At 39.4% G+C, this 21,985-nt stretch overlaps 1 protein-coding gene across 3 annotated transcripts in view; it reads left to right on the top strand.

Moving 5' to 3' along the window:
- Positions 1 to 345: 345 nt before the first annotated feature.
- FUT8 (fucosyltransferase 8) overlaps positions 346 to 21,985 on the top strand; it is a 98,842-nt gene continuing 77,202 nt past the window's right edge. Inside the window, exons 1-2 of one of the 3 annotated variants that reach the window (XM_035550088.2) lie at positions 346 to 777; positions 18,183 to 18,263. The gene's annotated coding sequence lies outside the window, so the exon portion shown is untranslated. Of the gene's footprint in view, positions 778 to 17,922; positions 18,059 to 18,182; positions 18,264 to 21,985 lie in introns of those variants that run through there. The other 2 variants (XM_035550089.2, XM_050710831.1) reach the window with 2 other exon arrangements.

Below are 21,985 nucleotides of genomic sequence, written 5' to 3' on the forward strand. Positions count from 1 at the left end.
CGGGGTGCCGGGCCGGGGCAGGACCGGGCCGGGTGACCGCCTTAGGGGCCCGGCGAGCTCCGCCCGGGGCTGGCGGGGACTCGGCCGCGGCGTGAGGCGCTCGCTCCGCAGTTCCCCTTCCGAGCGCCTCATTTCCTCGCCACGTCCCCCGCAGGAAGCGGGGCGGCAGCAGCGGGGCCGGGAGCCGCAGCCCCTCACACACACACACACACACACACACACACCGGGGTCGGGGGGGGGGGGGGGGGGGCGGTGTGTGCGTGTGCGCGTGGTGATGCCGCGCGGGCGCCGCCCGTTGGGGTGGGGGCACGCGGAGATGCGCGGGGAGGGGGGGGCTGGATGCTCCCCTCGAGGCGCATGCGCGCTCCCAGCGCTCCATGACGAGAGCGCTGGGGCAGCAGCGGGAGGCCGGCTCGCGCTCCCATAGGCCGCCTTCCCTCTCTTCCCCCCCCCAGCTCCTTTACCCTGGCGGGGGCGCGCGCGCGAGCCGTCGGTCGCGCGCGCCGCCGCCGCACGCCCTCGCTGCCTTCGCTGTCAGGCGCGGGCGCTGCCCGCCCTCGGCTCGCGCGCGCGCTGTCAGCGTCTCGCGCCCCGTCTCGCAGTCCGGCTGGGGCTGGGGCTGCGCGGCGGCTCGGGGCTGCGCGCTTCCGTCTCCGCGCCCCGCTGCCCCCCTTCCCCACCCCCTGCCCGCCCCCCATCCTCCTCCTCCTCCTCCTCCTCCTTCTCGCCCCGGCGTCTCTCCGCAGCCTCGGCCCCGGCAGCGGCGCCGGCCCTCGGGTAAGGGGATGCGGGGCTCGGGGGCGCGAGCGGGGGAGGCGGGCGCCGAGCCCCCGGGCCTGGCGCCGCCGCTGCTGCTCAGCAACGGCCGCCGGGAGGGGGGGCAGCCCCAGCCCCGAGCCCGGCTCCCGCACCTGAGCAGGGGGCCCGGGCCGCCGGGCGGAGCGGGGAGGCCGGGGCCGGGCCCCGGGAGGAGCCCGGCGGGGAGCGGGGGGCGATGGGCGGCCTCCGGGTCCCCTCATCCCCGGAGCCGCGGCCGCCTGAGGGGAGCCGCTCGGCTGCTGGCGGCGGGGCCGCGCCTCACGGCCCGGGCCGCTCGGGGAAGTGCGGGTTGCGGAGCCGGCGGGTGCTGCTCGCGGCTCTCCCCGACCTGCCCCGCTTTTCAGCGCCTTGCTCTGCTCTGCTCTCGGGTTCTGTTGCTGGTGAGGTGTTTTTTTCCCTCAAGTTTGTGCTTAACGTCTGCTCGGGTCTGTCACACGTGTGCGCGCACCCCCGGTGCTCTCCGAAGACCGGGTTGCGACCCTCTGCTCTCAGAAGTAGGCAGAGACCGGAGGAAAGGGTGCAGCGGAGAGCAAGCTAAATATTGCTGATTGCCCTAAGCATCCTCTCACTTCATCCTGTTATTCGGTGGCGTTTACCGCATCATGCATGGTCCAGGCTGTACCAAACAGCCTCCAGGCACAGACATCAGCTGACGCGTTGCTTGTTGAAGGACTGAGTTCCTTGGGGCAATACCTGCCTCAGTGTGCGCAGCGCACACAGCATAACCTGCGGTAACATAACGTGGTCAGCGCCCTGTCATCCATATGTGGTGTGGATGTGGGTGGGGGAAACAACCAAGTGTTTAGCATGTTCTTCACTTTCTGTATGACAAATACAGTGTGTGTGTGAACACTGATGTATACACACACACATGCTTCCTTTACCCCAAAATGCAGTGTTTTGATGTCTTGTTATCTAGGCATTAATTGAAAGCTGATGGAGTAAATACTTCAAAAAGAGTGTTTAAGCATGAAAAGGTTCTTGGCTTTTCTAGCATTAGTCAATTTTTGTTCTAAGTCATTCTCCAGTGTAAATTATCAAAAACTTTGGAGAAGTCTGAGCTGAAAAAAAAAGTCAGCATTGCCTGCGCGGCTCTTGCTTTGGGCAGTTTTACAGAAGGCTCTGTTATAATTCTTTCCATTATTAAAGAGAGCTAGTTATTAGAACTTATAAAATTAGTGACTATACTTTGATGTATTTCCAGTAATATCAATTTCTCCGGTTATTACAAACATGCTTACTACCAAATTTTTATTGATACTTTTTAGGGTTTTATATACATGTTAGGTAGGATACGTACCTATCTGTACCTGTAACTGGCAAACTATCGTATTGCAGAGTTGGCATATTTTCCCAACAAAACATAATGAGACAACCTTTTTTCAGGTTCAAAGTATAATCAATTATTCGTATTTTCTGAGGAAGCAGCTCAGTAATGAGGGAAGTAGGAATCAACCTGGAATGTCAAATCATGCAAGTTCACTTGCTCAGTGATGTCTCTGCCAGGACGCTTGACAACAGAGAAGCACAGCAGGTCAGGCTGCAAGTAGTAACTCTCTTTCGTAACTTGCAAAATTCTAAACAAAGACACAATAGCTGAGCAACTTAAAATATATTAGGTATAGCTAATATTAGAACAAGAAAAAACAGTGTTATCAGTGCTTGCTGGGATACAAAATGAATTAGCAAAGGTAATACTAAACCACATAGTGACTTCCTTTTGTTTTGGCATCTGTGGCTCTGCAAACAGTGGCTTGATTGTACAGGGAAGTTTGCATATATTACAGATATTACAGACCATTCACAGGATTAACCTGAAAAATTGTATTTTCAGTCCACTCCTGTCTCTCTGCAGCTGTATAGAATTGCTGCTTTATCTGTCCGATCTGTGTTAAACTGAATGATTTTTCTAGTCTTGGAGTTTATGCTCAGTAAAAAATGTATGTACAAAATTATTTTTTATCTGATCAGTCTGTTCACTGAAATTTAAGGGGATCAAGGTGAAGAAGATTTAGACTTAGGCGTTTAAATCTTGTTAAACCAGAATTTTAAGTAAAAAATAATTACTAAAATGTTAGGCTGGTCTGGAGGGGGAGCTAGTGTCAAAGCAAAATGTGACTTCATTTTTTTCTGGACTCATTAAAAAGCTTGCTGTTTGGTCATAGATTATGCTTCTAATACAATAAGGAAAACAAATGCAGATGATGCATGCTATGTATGATTACATTAATATGCATCTGTTATAGGATGAATATAACCTGCAGGTGATGTGCGTGGTTTTTAGGAAAATCACTCCTATGTTTTGCTATTATATAACAACAGCCATCTTCAAAGTTAGAAGTTTCAAGATCAAGCTCTCATAAATCATGAAATGCCAGAGATTCTTGTAAAACTGTAACCCAGCCTGTAAATATGTGGTTAAATGTTGCATTTTTCCTTACAATGTTTCTTTTAGTATATGGAGTAGAATGGCATAGATTGTGTTCAGTGAGCAACATATCTTTTTTTCTTGGTCCCAAATAATATGTGGCCTCACTTACTATTTGTTATGTGCTTTTCGTACCGTACCTTGTTAATTTTCTCTTTTACTGTTTCATTACCTTCAGTCTCTAGTGCCTGCACGTTTCACTAGAAACATTTTCACAGAATTCTCTGGAGATGTGTTATGTGTACCTTCATGCTGAATACCCAATTCAGGGCTCTTTTGACATGACTTTTCAAAATCTATCAGTGTTTTAATGATTTGCATGCTCTGAAATGCTTTCTCATGAAGGTCTGTCTCCCAGGTACTAACAATAACCTGGCTTTTCTTTATTACTTTTTTTTTTTTTTTACAGGTCACTTAACTGGGGTCTGCGAATGGCTATGCTACAAAAGATCTCACTGTTTGATTTGTAGTTTGATGTCTGTTGATTTAGACTGCAAGTATAAATATCTAGAGCTGTAAAGTTAGCCCCAAGATACTAAGTCAGAAGTTTTGAGTGCCCATCGAAAGACTTTTTTCATTAAGAGAATTTGCCTGTGAGGAACCAGAAGAAAATTGAATCCTCCAGGACAATATTAATCCCCTCTCTTTTTGTGTAATACCTATCTTACTAATCTCATGCTTGCCAATATTTGCAGCACATATAGCAAAGTACTTGTATAATATAGTGTTGTTTACACTTTTAACATCTTGTTCATTAATACAGCAAAAGCACCTTGTACGTGAGGTCTTTCATCTGAGTTTTTCTTTCTTCCTACCAGTCTTCTCACCTATCTCAGACTTGCTCTGCATCCTAAATTCAAGATTTTGTTCACTGTGTCAACTATAGTTGACAGGGCAGATGCCCTGCCCTGGGAAGGAAGGGCATCCTGCAGTTATGCAGGTGGGGGACTGGCAAGCTGGGAAGCAGCTCTGCTGAAAAGACCTGAGGGTCCTGGTGGGCAGCAAGCTGAACGTAGGCCAGCAGCTGCATGCCCCTGCAGGAAAAGGCCAGCGGCATCTCAGGCTGTGTGAACAGCGCAGCCAGTGGATAGAGGGAAGGGATTATCCCTCTCTATTGGGGCTCATTAGACCACATCTACAGTACCTTGTCCAGTTTTGGGACCCTCGATACAGGGAAGATTGATTAAACTGAAGTGAGTTCAGTGGAGGACCACCAGGAGGGTTAGGGAGCTGGAGCACTTGCCCTGTGAGGAGAGGCTGAGAGAGCTGGGTTTGTTTGGCGGGAGAAGAGGAGGCTTCAGGGGGATCTAACAACAGCCTGCTGGTACCTTCGAGGAGATCACTGAGGAGATGGAGCAATGCTCTTTACTGAGCTGTATGGTGGGAGCGCAAGAGTCAGTGGTCGTAAGTTGAAGTAAAGAAGGTTCAGACTGGGTGGAGAACTTCCTCTACATGATTGTAGTCATGCTGTGGAAGTGGTTGCTCAGAGCAGCTGTGCAGCCTCTGTCTTACAAGTTTTCAGGACCCAGCTGAATAAAGCTGAGCAACTTGGTCTGATGTCATAGGTGACTGGAGTTTGAATAGGAGGTTGGACTCAGGACGTCTAGAGGCCTCTTCCAACCTGTGCTGTCATATGAGTCTAAAACTGCCGATGCCTAGCTCCCAGGGGCCTTGTGCTGGAACGCAGTCGGTGCAGAGAAAATGTGTAGGTGGCTCAGCTATAACATATCAAAACAAAACAACAATGAAGTTGCAGTGAACTTGACAAAAGCATCATTTGTGTGTCAGGATATAAGTTTTGCTGTCTCTTAGGAAGATGCATGTGGACCTTCAAGCACTTTTTAAGGAAAAGATAACCTTTTGTAGTGCAAAAGCGTAGCTTTCTGTAGCTTTCTTTGGAAAGGAGGAAAAAAAAAGTATGTTTCACATAAAAAGAAAACACTGAAGGAGCTCAGCTTTGATATGGACACCTGGCGCAGAGTGGGTCATCTTGGAAAGCCATTGAGAACTTAAAAAAAATAAATTCTATAGGGTATTATCTGGCAGTCTTAAAAATGGGTGATCTTTCTGGATCGTTTGTAATGATAGATAAGTTAATTCATATTATGCAGCTCATAATGCATCATTTCAAGGTGATGGTTTTCAGACTATCTATTAAATCAGTTGCAACCAGTTTTCACCCCCTTCACTCCCCCCTACTCCCTAATACATGATATACTAGTTCTGTCACATAGTTACTGTTCCTTCCTCTTATTTTCTAACCTCCCTCCCTCCACTATTCCAAGTTTTCATGAAGGGATGAGGATCAAATAAAGGAGGAGAAGCTGTCCTAAGATGCAAGAAGCCCGGTAGTCATTTTAAGACTTCGGACTACAGATCTGCAAATCAGGAGAGCTGTCTGTAGCTACTATTAAATGATAGGTTGGGGATCTTTTTATTTTATTTTTTCTTATTTTATTTTTGTTCAAGTATGAGATACTGCTTGAGGAAGTCTTTGAATAATCCTTTTCTGAAGTTTTTGCCCTGTTATTTGTATGTGCTAAACTGTAGTGCTTAGGACACCCCCCTGAATCACCCACCCCGTTATTTGCTTCATTACTTTATAATGTTAAGGTGAATCATTTTCTGTAATGCTAGAAAGTTTCTTTTGCAAGACAGTAATAGCAATGCATATCACCATGACATTATTAATTCTGCAAGGTAAAGACTGTTTTTAGAAGCCTTGGAATATTGCCGTGAATATCTTATGGAACCTAATTCTGGCTTGCTGTGTGTGAGAATCTTCCTTCAAAACATTGCTCTTCCATGAGTTTTTTGTAAAACAACTAAGAATTCTATTCCAAGAACCTCCCAATGTTTATCTTTAGTTTATTAAATTTCTTATCTTGAACTTTACCATAATTTGGCTAGATAGAATTTGAACAGTGTCATAACTCTTCATGATAAATCTGATTTCATGACTACAAATGTACTTTTCAAGCTCTTCGGAGATTTTTTTCAATTTTTTGGAGGTGTTTGTGTGTGTGTGTGTGTAGTAAAGCAAAAAGATGTGCCATGCTGTTTATTGACTGGTTCATAGAACTTAGTTTTTTAAAAAATGAATTTGCTACATTATCAGTGTATTCAATTACATAAATTTCTTTGTTAAACTCTTTGCCAATGAGGAGGTTTCTGTTGACCAAGAAGCAAATGACCTTTTTCAAAAACGTGAAGTTTCAGTAAAATTGCCCAGAGCCTTTGTCCTTAGCTCCCTGCCTCAATTTATGATGATAAAATATGGAATATAGTTGAAAAATATGTATGTGTTTCTTCTGTGCTGTGCTACGCTGACATCTAGCCTCTTTCTGGGTGTTTGCTAGGCAACTTCCTCTGACAGTCCGTATGGATATTCACACATTAGATGGTTGCGTAGTTGAGAATGAACAGTTTTTGCTGTTGCGGTATATGTAGTATGGTGGTCTTCTCTTTCTCCCTGTTGAGTAATGGTCTCTTGGCATGTAATTGCTAAAGGTTTGAATGCGTAACAGAATTTTGATATATTGGTAAATATTTCTTGCATTTATGGTTCAATCTTGTTGAAAAAATATTTGGTAAATATATTATCGTGTAATAAGACTTGATTTTCCTATGATGTTGTCATTTACTATAGTCACTGTAAAAGAGTTTTTATTCTAGGTTACACCTCTTTGCAGTAGTCAAGTGAATTGTTCAAGAGCTAGTGACAGCTATCGCCAAACGTAGGGAACTGGTAGGGAGCAGTATGGCGTTTCTGCAGGCATGATGCTGTCTTGCTCAGGGAAGTAGAATGATGGGGCTTAATATTTGAAATGAAGGCATCTCATTCATTTATCTGAAGACATAATTGTAGTGCTTTCTGTATTTTTACTTGTTTATATTTTGAAAATATAATTCTGACTTATACCTAAGTCATACTGACTTGGTGAAGACATCCATATAAATTTTGAATGTGTCTTTCAACCAATTAATTAGGAAAATAAATGATTGATCTTGATGGCTTATTGTTTTTGTAGATTTGTCTAACTTTTTATTTCTGAAAATCTCAGCTAGTGAATGGAGATATGGTTTAGTGTCCCATCAGAAGTGTCAACCAAGACATCAACTGCATGGTTATTTCTGAAAATAAATGTGAAAAATAGGAAACAGAATCGTATCCCATTAGTTCGACTGCTGTTTCGAGAGCTCATGAGGATTCGTCTAAGGAGCCTTCCTCTGACTCTCTTAATGTTTATGTAGTCAATGTAAATATGGAAACATTTTTTCACAGTTTATTTAAATATATTTTCTCCTGACACTGATATGAAATGTTGCAATATGTTCACACTGTTTTAGACAGCAAAGATGTATCCTGGGAGTTCATAAAGATTGTTGTTTCCTGCTGAGAAGTTTGAGTAGTGGGTGTAATTCAGTAGCACCTGCAGGTTAAGCATATTCAGCTGGTACAGTTTTAGGCATATGGAGGGGTATTCCATTGACCTGGCTTCTAATGCAGTAAAGAATTGCTTGTTTTCTTAATGGTACTCTGCACCATTTCTGTTATTCAAGTGCTCCTCCAAGTCATAAACAGAGGATCTGTAGATTGATAACCTTTGGTAGCAGCTTTTCTCCTGAAGTCTCTTGCAAATGTGTAGTATTGTTGTTTAAGCTTTTTAACTTCCCTGGCAGAAGCAACGACAGGTAGATCGATTATTTCTTTATCTGGTTTAGGCATTTCTTATCGGAAGAGATGATAGCTTTAACTGTCCTTTTTGAAATAGTAAGTGCTTTGGAATGAAAATGTATGGAATGCTCTTTTGGACAGCTCATTTCTTGGTTGTTGCTCAAAAATATTGTACCAACGTAGTGTTTATTAACTGCCATCACTTGGTGTTGAAGGGTATCTAGAGCTCAATGGTTCCCTTAGACTATGGCCTTTTTTTTTTTTTTTTTTACTGCTATGCTAGGTTAAATGTAATTATAGAGAAAAATGTGCTGTGAACTGCGAATTCCCATCTGAGAATTCTTCAGCTGTGCTTAGATGTACTGTGTGAAGACCTTACTGTATTATGAAGGTGAACAGTCCCAGGTGTGCACAGTTAACATGAAGTAATATGAAAAACAAGCAAAAAAAACAAAAACAGTATGGCAGTATTTAAGGAAAATCAGTATAGAGACTTTTTGCAGTGTATTAGTAGCACATATCAGTGTGAAAAGTTTCTGCTGGACTGCTTAAACTGAAATGGAATATTGTTTCTCTCATTGTGATTTCTAGTGGCATTTATAATATTGGGGTAATTGCTGAGAGTTACTTGGTCAGCATGTGTACTGTGGAGAAAAGATACTTGGCAAGAGGAGCCATCAGTTCTTGAAGAATCAGTCTGAGCCTCAACAAGATGTTTTGTCTCTCTGCTATCTTTTATCTAGCCCCTTTCAGCTTTAGACTTTCTATTTCCTGACACAGACTTTTGAAGCACAGTGACAGGTTTGTCCTTCCTTATCCAGTAGGCTCACTAATGAGTCCAATGATGGACAGCGCTGTTGTCAAACTGCATCTCTGTAAAACTGTGCTTATAGCAAAAGCTACTACAAAATGTGCTTTTACATCAGACTTAAGATGGCATCTCAGTGTTTTTTCTTTCATTCTTCCCTGTTTTCTCCTATATACTACCTTTTTCTTGGGAGCAGGATTTAGCAGAAAACCCAATTTCGTAATTCTATATTCCTCCTTAGTGTCTGAGTACCACCTTGTCTTAGTGCCTCTGTCAGTGCCTCCTGACTGCTATAGGAAAGAGTGATCTATGGCTAAGAAAAAGTTGTTATGAAGGAAAACAGAGGTGATTGGTGTAATTTACAAAGTTCTTTTCTGTATAAAAGCTGGATTATCCTCTAATCTAATACGGGTCACTTAGGGTAGCTTGTAACACAGTCATCGGGTAGTGCAGGGAAACCTACACTGCTACAGATACCTACTTGTTTTGGGAATGAATGAAGGACTCTTAGTTGGGGAGCTTCATACACTGCAGACTGAAAGACAGAAGTAGATGAAGTTCAGCTGGATTAAACTAAACATGTAATTTTGAAAGTGATATTTGCTTTTTATCACGAAGTAGGAGAGATGTATAATTTTCTAGAAATTTCCTTCAAAAATTAAGCATCAAAAGAGTAAGAGAGGAATGCAAGGTTGCCTAATGGATAGTAAAAGAAGAGGATAAGAAAGGAGCAGAAGCACTTCAGGAGGAACCTTCATGCATACATTCAGCAATAGTTTCTTCTTAATATCATACTAGTTCAGTCTGTTTATTGGTATGCACATTCAAGGAAAAGGTATGTCACAAAATGATTGTGCAAAAATGAGCAACTTGACAGACCCGAAACTTCTCTGAAATTAAACCTGTCTTAGTATTAGTACATGTTTTTTCCCTTAACATCTAGGCTCCTTGAAGTTTGTACTTTTTTTGCTGTACTGAAACATAGAAATTTCATGTTTTTTTTGTGTAATATTCATGCTGACAGAATTATATTGAATAAAAATTTTCAGCTTCCTTCATTATTGGGCACCATCAGCTACCTAACAACTTTTGACAAGGTCTTTCAGGTTTTCGTGGAGCTGTCTCTTATTAAAAATCTCTGACCGTTTCTTTGATCTTAATTGATAGAGTCTCAGCTCTAATAGTCTTCTCGACCTTTTTTTGAGGATCTACCTTTTTATTAGCATGTGTCTGATAAACACGAAGCTGCAGCTCTGTCTAGCCCCGAGGGAAGGAGTAGTGTTGTCTCTTCCTTTTTTCTCAGCTTCCTGGATGCTGAACGCTGCTGGCAGCTGTTCATAGCCTTCCCATGGAGCAGCAATATGAAATTGATACCATCTTTGAAATGTGCACAGCTGCTGGGATGGTTCTGAATCACAGCAGTAGAGTTAACCTCAGTCTTGTTAATGTCACCTTACTGCTATTTGACTAATCAGTTAATAAAAGCAGACTCAGAGTCACTGAAGCTGTTTGATGATAGACTTTGGAATAAAGTGCTATGATTTTTATTTGGTTATTGTTTGAAAAACTTAAAGTGAAAGATGACATTATGTAGGGATATTACTATGTATACTAGTTCCTGGTATAATTTCCATAACAATATCAAACTGGGGGCTTACTGTGAGTAGGTTTGAATTACTTACCTTTTGAAAAAGGAAGAAAAAAAAGACAGGAAGCAACAGGGAACACCTCTATGGCACAAAATATGATGCTATTTTTCTTTTAATCTGCTACTATATGAATTGTTTTAATATGCAATAAAGGATTCTTAGTAGTTCTGTTGGCACTTATGTGTTAACTTCCCCGAGTAATGCATGCTTTGGTATTTGTAGGGATAACAGGTCTCTGTAGTGGGTAGTAAGGTGTGTATGTATTAATTTTAAAAGAACTATCTCCCTAATATCTTAGGTTTGATAGGCTGAGTCAAACCCCACAGCTTAAAATAGTTCCTCATAATTAATACCAAGGACCACTACCTTTTTATATATAAATACAAAATTTGAAAAAAAATATTTTTGGCTTACAGTTATCTTCCTTTTTGTTGCATTTTTAACATCACTATTGTTTTTCAGTGACTTGCATGGTACTTTCTTTCTTCCTCTGTGAAACTTGCTGGTTTTCATCTTAGATTTTTTTTCTTGCTGGCACTGTCAAACTTTGTCTTCCTACCCTTCCCTTTTATAGGGTAGGCCTTCTATTTTGAGCTAATAACTGTAACCTATAACAAATAATCATGAGGCTGTACTGCACAAATAATTTCCTTCCTCAGGTTTAAGCAGAGGTTTGCTTCTTACTGAATTTCTTGACCTTATTTGAAGACAATGGGTTTTGCCAGCGTTTCAGCATTTATTCATTCTTCATGGTGCCTGTATTCTCAGTTAAGAAATTTCTTAGTTTGGCTTTCCTGACAGCTTTTTTTCCAGTCTTCTCTTTTAGTAGCCTTTGTTTAGGGACAGTTCTCTCATTGTCCTTGTTTCTGAATTGTTGTTAGATTTCTGAAGATGGTTGCTTCTTTTCTTTTTTTGCACTTTTTCCCTTTTCTTAGTTTTGTGTACTCTTCCAGATTTATCTGCACTTAGTTTTTATTTTCTTAAGCTGGTTTGATTTCAAATCCCTTTTGGCTGCATCAACACTAATAAAGTGAACCATTGTCTGGTGTTGAGGACAGCTGGCATGGAATGAGATTTGCTCATTCTGTTAATCTCTCGGCTTTCAAAGCAGGTAGTTGCATGCCTAGTACCACTTGGAAGTTTTCCTGGCTATGTGATAACCCTAAGAGTGTTCCCAGGGGTTATTTAGAAGAGTGCAGTTGGCCTTTACCAAAAGTATTTTGGGGCTTGTTCTAACGTGATGATTTGCATTTCAGTGTCTGGGAAAGTTTCAGGCACTAGTATATTGATGCAGACTTTTAGGTTCGCTTTCAGAAAACCAATAGTCAACCCAGTTACTAATTAGAAGTAAATTCAACTATGTCTGTGATCTGCTTCCTGAAAGCCCTATTCTGTGGTTCATTAATACTAACTCTGGTGCTTTGAATGATTGTGCTAGCTGTCTAGAAGAAAAATATAATCAAAGAGAAACAAACCACCTCTCCCTCATCCACTTAAATTTTCTTGTTTGGCAATTTTTCTTGTTCTTTGCTCTTCATCACTGTAACATTCTCATTTTAATGTTACGTGGAGACTTTCAGAATGTTTGGCTTCTGTTACAGTCTGGATCTCAGAACAAGGGTATAAACCTTAGATATTCATGACAAAATTTCTTGCTTTACTTGCTTTTTAGCTATATCTGTCCTTCCTGAGCCAACTGTGCCTTCTAACTTTATGTAGTACCCCACTAAACGTGTTGTCAATTGAGTGATATTTTTGTTTACATTCTGAGATTTCCAGCTCTTGTTTTATTCTCCAAAGTTTTATCATTAGTTTACAGAGATCAAGAAAATTCTGAAGACACTCTACAGTTTGCTGTCTTTCCTTCCCTGTGATCATTTAACTATGCTTCCACTCCTCACTTTGGAGCTGAGAACTAGGTTAGCATTTGTAAGCCCTCTTATTTTGTTAAAGAAGCAAGTCTTTGCCTTTAGTTTGCTCATTGGTGATACGAATGACAGCAGATTTTTAGCTTGCCAGGCTGAGAAGCACAGATGGCACTTCACATGGTTGAAAAGAAGTGGAACTCTGGGGAAATGAAACACAACATACGTTTTCCTGGATTTGAGAGAGCTAAGAGAGGTCCAGTGCTTCCTGCCTTTTCCCTAATTTTCACGAAATCTGTGTTACACGTGCAAGTGTGTAATGTAGTAGCAATGTCACTACAGCATACGTGAAACTTCGTAGAGTAAAAAATCTAGGGGTAGGGGTACTCCCAGATCTTCCTTCTGGGAGTGTTGTGATGTGTCAGTGAGAGCCGTGTATTTTTGAAATAAAAGGGAAAAAGAGTCAAATAACTGGCCTAATACCTCTTGAAAGAGGGGAGCAAGAAAGAGCTTAGCAAAACTATAAAGTGTCCAGTTGCCTTATTTCATTTAGGGTGATTTACCGATGCATAATGAATATTTAAAACATGTTTTTAATATTGGGGATGTTGTTTAATAACTTAGTTATTAGGCGCTTAAATATGTTCATAAAGGAAATGTGTTAATTATATACCGCTCTGGGTACTGTATCGGTTTTGTTGACTGTTCTATATTTATGCTCTGAGAAACCATTGTGTGTGAAATTTTTGGTATCACGAAGTGACTTTATATCTTAGAGCATCTGTTTTATGGTTTCTTCCAGTAAGGATAAGCACTTTGATACTGAACTCAGTTCCTAATTATTATTTGTGCCACTGAAAACAGCACTGGCATAGAATAAAGTCAAAGTGCCAAAGTTCTACCTGAAAAGGGGAAAATGTAAGCGAGGAAAGCCGTGTCATTTAGGCTTGTTTGGAGGACTTGGAGGGGAATATAATGCTTCTAAATCTGCATCTTGTCTGATTAAAGTAGAATTTTGTTAAACAATTCTGTGTCCTTCTCAAACCTGCAGTAGTCAAAGCTTGTTTAAAGGGGAACCTTTACTACAAACTGAGCAGCGGAAAGAATCCCTTGCACTTCACTGCATAACAGCTAATTCCTGAGAGCCTTTATCCTCTCTGCAGGATAAGTTAGATGTTTTGGATTGAATCCTTAAATATTATGGGTTCAGTATATTCTAGCTTTTCTTTAGCTCTTAGCAGTAATGAATCTTAGACTTATATAAAGATTATTTCACCCATATAAAGATTATTTTTCTCTCTGTTCCCATGGGTTGTATTTTCTTTCCATGTTTGTTTAAGGAAACCTACTTAGTGTTAGCAACTAAAGCTGGTATCAGACAGGTGGGTTGATGGGTGTAAGAGAAATTGAGTTCTTTTTTTTTTCAGCTAAATAAATGTTTCACCATTGAAGTAACATTCTCTCATTTTAAACTTGAAAGCACTTGTTTGGAGCCTCACTTGGTTTACTGGAGGAATAATTTTTTCCTTGTTTTTGTTTATCAAAAGTGGAAAAAAATGTTCATTGTAACAATGTAGCTCATGTTGTTGTTCTGTTTTTTTTAATGATTTTGTTGGAATAAATTTATTGTCTTATGTAATATTTTTCTTAACATAATTTTAGTCACTTCACTGCCAGCTACTTGAAATAATAGAGCCAACACTGAAATGAGCAAGTTACTGACCTTGCTAAAAAGCTGGACTGACTGCTTCTGAAATGCCAAGGAGATGGGATTATCATGCTTAGTAGATGGTTTATGTGTTTGGAGTTATAAACAGTGGTTTAAGTTCAATAAAAGAAAACAGTTATAAAAAAAATTGCAAATTCACATACTCAAGTGCTGAGAAGAGCTCCTGGCATAAGTAGGCTGCTAATCGGAGATAGATGGCTGTGGTATGACCCAGCTCCTCATCTGTTTCCTTCTCAGATGATGTGGCTCTGCAGCAGTAACGTGATTCTAAGCCACATGAGGTGGTTTCTAGCATTTAAAAAAGGTTGTTAGTACCAGCCAATAAAGCACTGGTTCATTTGCATTTAGGACATGGTATATAGCTCTGATCAGTCACACTCAGAAAAGGCCGAGTCTCTCAAAAGATCAAGGAAAGAAAAGAACTTAGCATGATTATGCTAAAGTTGAGCTTGCCTTCTTAAAGGAGAATGAAAGAGAATTTGGCAAGCGAAGCCTTGAAAGAAATAACAATAGTCTTTGCTGAGTGTTAGAGAGTATATGGGAGAGAGAAATAATACAAAATAACTGCATCTAAGGGATAAATTTAGTAACAAAACTAGTTTGAAAATCAGTCTAGTCTTGAAAAAATAGTAGCAGGGAGAAACTCAGGGGTTCAAGATGGTCTTTGGTACAGTTATGTAGTAGGACTCTGTAAGATGATAAAGTTGATCCCAGAGGTAAAACTTAAAGATATGCATCTGAGATTTTTTAGTTCTAGAATAATAGAAATTTCAGAGGAGGATAGCACAGCTGAGAAAAGATTTGGTTGTTGTTTGTCATAACGTTTACAATTTTACATATTCTGTTCTTCAGGGCTTCTACTGGTAGCCTGCAGGGAACGGGAGAGAATATTTATTTATTTATTTGTTTATTCCTTCTTAGTGCATAGTTTACATTTGGGTGTTTTATCCATCTTTTTTCTGAAGCAGAGGCAATTTGCCACTGACCAAAGGGATTTTGAGTTGAGGTGTCTGGTTCTCCCTGTAGTAGTGGGAAAACAGTTCAGGCCTGGCATGGGGGTCTAGTGTCTGCATTCAAATTTAAATGAGTTTGCCACAGTAGGATGGAGAAGGGAGGACAGAAGTGTTTTTTTTTTTTTTTTCTCTCCTTTGTATTCATGAGGTGATGAGAATATTTTCATTTAACACATTCTGTGATTGCAGGGACCTATGGCGTAGCTGGCATCCTTGAATTCTGTTCTCTGAATTTGAATGCTGTTGTGCATTCAAATTTTGTGTGTTTTTAAAATTCATTCAAACTACATGAAAAGTATTGAAAAGGTGTTTTGGACTTTGTTTTGAATAGGTTCCTGTAATGCAAGAAATTGGATTAAGCTTAGTATTGGACCTCTTAAAGGATATATTTTTATAAATAAGTTCATTTTAATAAAAAATAAAAGGTAGCAAGTAGGTACAATGTACCCAGCAATTTGAAGTCAGAATCAGGCACATAACCAAAGTTTTCCTATGGTGAGGTCACTTCATGATCTTTATCATCAAAAAGATGTGCACGGGGTAGGGGCAGACCTGTCTGGAAAGCACCTCTGTCCAATTAATCTAGTGATGTTTGTAAATTTTGCCAAGGTGATTGAACAGTAGATGCAAACATTTTTTAAATAGTTGTGGGTATTTATAAAGATCAGTTTTCAAGGATGTATTAATAATATCAGGTTGGCAAATTGTAAGCTTCTGGGTAGCTGTTAACTTTTTAATGACAGAATAGGCTGGCTATTTTTTTCCACGGTTTCCTAGCGAAATCTGGGAGCAAGTAGTCCCTTTACATTAGTTAGGATGATCTTAAATATGGGGTTTAATTTTTTTCCTCTTAGTAATAGATTTATTGATAGAGAAAAAATTACTCATCTTCTACACCTCGACTTTAGTACAACATTTGTTACTTTGCAACTTCCTCTGAGCAGGTTATGGGCTACAAAAACATTCTACAACCAGTGCATAGGTGGTTGCAAAACAGTATGCAAAACTCGAGTTAAAATGTTATTGCCATACAGATAGAATCTGTTAAGTGGAGCTGGGCTGCACAGTTTCATGTTAAACCGACTCAGTATATTTTTCACTGTCACATATATATTTCACTGTTTTGTAGTGTTTTTGGAGTTACTCACATTGTGGAAAAATTTGCTTGGAGCAGAGGTATAAAATACATTGAAACTTTTTTTTTCTTGCAACATTTGTCAAGAACTGTTAAGTAGCTACTTTAAGTTGATTTGTATGTCTGTATGGAAAAAGGATGGAAATATATACTTTTTTCCTTTTTATTGTTCCAGTCTGTTTTTATCTTTTTTAGTATATCACAGCTGACAATTTTGTGGAACTTTTTGTAGGGTGTGGTGAAGTGCCCAGCCTAGTATGACTCTGGCCTTTTGGTGGACTGCCTGTAATTCCATTGCTTATAGACGCATCAACTTGTAAATTTACTAATAATTCTTTTCATTACATGAACTTTTAACATTGCCACTTTGTTTACTATGAGTCAATCTGCTTAAATCTATTTTTCCATATGTGTGGGTTATGTAGTATGCTGCTTTGTACCTGGTATTGGAGTTGCGAATATGGACTTGTAAGAAGATACAGCCTAATGCCTCGTGAAACTAGTACTAACCATCATTCTGGGCTGTGCTCTAATGGCTCCCCTACAGGGGTGGCTCTTGGAACAGGTGGGCTCCATACTCAGTTTTTCTTGGCTTGCCAACTGCCCTCTAGCCAATAGCTTCAATTCTCCATTGTTGTGACACAGGCAGTGTAACTGATTTGATGAGAGGTGCAATAAAAGAACTAGTTTAGTTTTACTGGAAAGCTGAAATCCTGTTGTTACTGCTTGTATGTGGGGGTAACTGTTGTGTTTTTGCTTTGGATTTCTGAGATTCTTTATCATGGGAAAAGCTGTACATTTTTATTGAGTGCCACCTTAGCTGAAGTGTACTGGAACTATCAATCTCAAATGGAAATGAAAATAGGCCATCTCACTGTTTCCCCCAGGCATTCAATTTTTGGAAGTTCATGGGCTCTGACATTGTAGGTGCAGATTATTTTAAATAATTTATTGCGTGAATGAAAAAAATACAGAATTCAGCCCTTTCTTTATTTTTGATTTTTTTATCACTGTTGCTGCTTGAGATTTTTAGAGTTGCCAGTTCAACTTGTTCATTTGACAGTACCATTGCTGAACTTCTTTTAGAAATATAAAATCACTTAATAACTTTCAATCAAAAATGAGATTAATTTGGCAGAGTCCTCATTGCAGTAAAATACAGTTATCAGAAGCACTTATCGTTTTCTCTTCACTCCTATTCCTAGTACTATTGTTAGTCTAATTGGTTTCCTATTTATTTTTCTTTTTGCTAACTTCCACAGTTTTGTTCCCTTCCTTGAAGTTAAGTTCATAAATTAGCTTTTTCCATATCCAATTTACGCTATCTCAAAGTCCGCTATTTGCAGCTTTTGATTGCTTTTTCTATTAGATGGCCAGCAATCGACACCTCGTTCAGTGGTATACAACTGTTCTGGAGTAGCGAGACTACCATGATGTAGTAACTCCATGCCCTGATAACCCAAAACTAAGATTTTATTTAAAATATATTGTGTTATTTTGTACAGTCTGTGTGTATTATGTACGAACATAAGTACGTAGTACAGAACAGCTTAGTTTTCTTACATGTGGTTTAAAGGTAGAGCCTATTTTTTTCCCTGTAGCAAATGTTTGAGTAGTTTCCTATTTTAGTTTTTGGCATCTGGCACTGGGTTTTAGGATCTTGGTTGTATATTTTTTTGCATTTTTTTTTCTTTTAAAGCCTGTCTATATATATCCTAAGAATTACTCCACTGTTGTTTTTTTTTTTCCCTCTCACTTCCTGAATTTGTTTCCCAGCCGCATTGAAGGCCTATACTTAACCTTTGTTTTTTTTGGCAACGGTGCAGGCAGTTGCTATTTTGTTGAACCACAATATAAAATGTTGTTGTTCATGTGTATTAATTTCTGTTTTCATAAGAGTTGTGCTATGTGTCAGTTGTCTAATCACAAATCATGTAAAACTGAGCAACTTTTTAAATAAGAATGTTTACATGCATCTCTTGAATACTGCATGTAGCAGACAAAGGATGAAAACACAGATTAAAAACTAATGGTCTTCTTTTCCTCTTCTATTTTCAGAGAATTAACTAGGCTTCAAAATGAAAGTGAGGAAGAAGAGTCCCTGAAAGTATCAATTTGAACAAAAATTATTGCTGGTAGGTAAGTACTTCTTTCTCTTTGAAGTTGCTGCCACTGAGACAATATGTGAAGAAATTAGATGAAGAGCTGTGCTACTTAAGTAACAACTGAAAACTACCCTTCTGATTGTAAATGCATGTCAGCTGGAAGAAACAAACTTTTCAGTTGAGAGGTCAGGTCTGTTGCTAGATGTTTTGTTGATCCAGTTTATGAAGAATGCATTTTTTAATGTCAGATTATTGACTAAACTGGGTCAATCAGACACCTGTTTCACCTTCCTTTTCTCACAGCACCCATTTTTCTCCCTCTTCCTCTTTTCCTATCCCCTCTGAAAAGTGAAATTCTTTGATAGATGCATTATGTATCCTCTGCCTTATGTGTAAAGCCCATATTTGGCAGTATTCTTGGGCCCTTTCATCTTTATCAGACTTGCAGATATTACATGCATTTCTCATAGATAAGCAGTACTTCCGTAGAAGGGAGGCACATGCCTGATTCTCTCAGGTTTCTCTGTGAGAACTGTGAGCAACTAGGCCACTGTGGCTGGAAACCGTCGTGGGATATTTCTCTGGGATATTCTAAATCCAGTGCTAGATTATCTCAAATGGTGACATGTATTCAAAACTTAGTATTACATATCCATATGCTTTTAAAAGTCTATGCGGGGGCTATAACATTAATTTAAATAGATGCATAATGAAAAATAAATCTTAAAATAGTAACTCTTCTTTCTGAAAATTGATTAGAGAATGAAGTAAACTTCACTGAAATGTGAACTGAGTTGTGAACTTAGAACCCAAGCATTTTATGACATTCTTTTTTGATGCAACTGTAGAAAAGACTGCTGTGATCAGTATCATTAACATTGTGAATTATGGCAAGGATAAAGTTGTGAAAGTTTCTTGACCTTTCAAAATTAAACAAATTAGACAACTAGTTCAAAGCAAATTTGTTGCAGATGAGATGCTTTTACTGTTCATCCAACTTCAGTAATGATTGTGAATTAATCTGAAGACAGCTAAAGTACTTTGAATTACTGTCTATTTATACAGTCATAACTCTTGAAGTACTTTGATAGCTTAAGAATTTAATGGATGGTTAAAAAAAAAAAAAAAAAAAAAGACAAATAGTTCTGAAGATCTCATAGCCGGGACAGAACAAAGGGTATGGAGGTAGCTTTCCAAGCACCCAGTTAGGTTTCCTGAAACTGGGTTAGCCATTGTCAGTGCTGTTGCTGAAAGACATTGTTTCCATTTCCTGAGCCCAGCTCTGACTTCATTTTGCTCAGTCTCTGACTCCTGCTTGTGAACTGATTTATCTCACGAACCCAGCAAAAAGGTGACTTTTTTTTTCTTGCTTAGTGAGTTGGATCAGCTCAAATAAGAGTTCAGAAAGTGTTAAAATGGTGAAAAGGAAGAAATGAGAACGTGCAGGTAGGAGCAATGAGCGTGGGAGCATAACCTGACCCTTTAGGCAGCAGCAAGTTAGTAGATCTGTCCAGCAGTTTGTGGAAAGGCTGTATCAAAGTCACTAGATCAGAAATAGCCAATTTTACTTTTGAGTAGAACAGATACAGCCTCTGTGATAGCATTAGATTAGAACTGAGTAATCTCGCCAGATCTTTACCAGTCCTTGCTGTTGGTAGGAGTGATCAGTCAGTACTGAACAGAAACAATGATACATGGGGAATATAATTTTTAAAAACTCTTAGTGGATAAATGGAAAAGCATTAATGTGCTCGTTTTCCCTCCCTCCCTTCCTCCCCCCGCTGCTCCCCCCAAAAGCTTAAGTGAAATATCTGTGTGTTCCAGGCCCTGGAAATGAATGACAAATAAGTACCAACTTGCATGAGCCTTGCAAACCTCATTTCTTATCAGGATTGGCTGGTCCCTTGTACACGATGTTGTATAATTTCATAACACAGCAATTGGTCTATATCTTGGTTTACAGCTTTTTGTGTTCCTGTATGGCTTTTTATTCAGCTTTTTTTTTTTTTTAGCTGAAACATTTTCATGTAAGGGTTTAAGTAACTTTCGATCTTTAATGCACCTAATTTTAAATTTATATATTCCAGATCTTACACATTAATTGTGAATTTGGTGGGATTAGAGAAGTTATCCTAGTGAATGCTATTTGGCTATAATTTAATATGTCCATAGTGCCTGAAAAATAACATTTCAAGTATAAGTGGTAATATGACTGGTTGAACGATTGTAACTTTTTCCTGCCAAATGTCTGTTTGTCTGTCACAAACTTACATATGTATGTAGCATATGGTCTTCATTTGGATCTTACATACAGAGGAAAACTTGTATCAACATGAGAACTGAACTTATTTTTGTGATAGCATATTTGGATCTACCTTCTGAGCCCATTCCAAATTCTTTATTCTGTAAAACCTTCCCAATGACCTGTTCTGCGTGACTTCGTTTTGGTAGTTGTCAGCTAGAAAAGTGGAAGAAGATAAAAATGCTCCTGTCAGATGCAGACAAATGCCAAGGTTACATCCACAATATAAAAATATTCTGTAGTTAGTTTGGCTTTCTTTATTTTTAAAGAAAGATGTAATCATACTATCCTGATAATTCTGTACTTCATTGTGTCTATATTTTTATTATTAAATGGTGGCTAATAAACTCTTTGGAAACTGGTAGAACCCTGTTAACTTAAAAAGGTCTTCATTTAATTGTTTTTGCTCTTCAGTCATGGCTTTTTTTTTTGGTGTCCTGTTTTGTAGAGGTGTACAAATAACCTAGTTCTAAAGGGAAGGAGAAAAATGAAATGCCTCGCTGCTTACAGGGTGATTCATTTGAAATGGATCCCAATGATACTAACTTCTAATCAGACTGATCTTTCCTGAAGATATTTGTTGTAATTCATGCTAACTGTATTAAAATTGCTTAATGAATCCAAAAAAAAGTCAGTAAACAGGGAACTTTCACACCCTCAGGAAGGTTCCTTTAAGGCTGCCTAGTGTGTGTGGGTTCTTTGTCATTGTCTTTTTTAGCTCTTGGGGAGAATGTATGGCTCAAAATAAATCTATAGAAGTTGAAGGTTCAATAATAGGAAGAGATCACTGTTAAATTGCTTGGTAAGCTGGGCTTATTTGAAGAACTTCTATTTGGATAGAATCAAATGTGTGGTCCCGAGCCTAGAGACTAACACTGTAGATTGCATTTACAGATTAGAGACAAAATGTTTTGGAATAAAACAACAGTAGGATGGATGGGAGGGGAGGTGGTATTGCTGTGTACAATATTAATGGACTGTGCTGGGCATGTTATGGTAAGGTCTGAGGTCTAGTCTTCAGAAGTAATTGTAGAAAGTAGGAAGGGGTTTAGAAAAGAGCTATGAGTCATTCAAAGTCTGGGAAAGTATGTCTCATTTCGGAGATTTAATACGCTTGTTCTAGTATTCTAGTTACCAACCATAGACTAAATATTTGATCAATTTATGTGGGAATCTGTCATTCTCATTTAACGTGGATAAATCAGATGGAACGTGTGTAGTAAAACACATGCCTTACCTCGGACAAAATGCATGGTTCTGATGCAAAAATTGAGTTTCAATGTTTATTGGATTTCAGTGATCAGTCTGTAGGATGTCAAGTTATGTTGGAGACAGAATGAATACATTCTGAATAAACAATACCTTCCCCTGCCTTGCAAGCTTTTTAAATTAACCCTAACAATACCTAGTTCAACGTGAATTCCAGAAAGCATTGTGACTGGAGCAATTAGCCT

This window comes from Cygnus atratus, chromosome 5, assembly GCF_013377495.2.
Source record: "Cygnus atratus isolate AKBS03 ecotype Queensland, Australia chromosome 5, CAtr_DNAZoo_HiC_assembly, whole genome shotgun sequence".
NCBI classification, from domain to species: domain Eukaryota; kingdom Metazoa; phylum Chordata; class Aves; order Anseriformes; family Anatidae; genus Cygnus; species Cygnus atratus.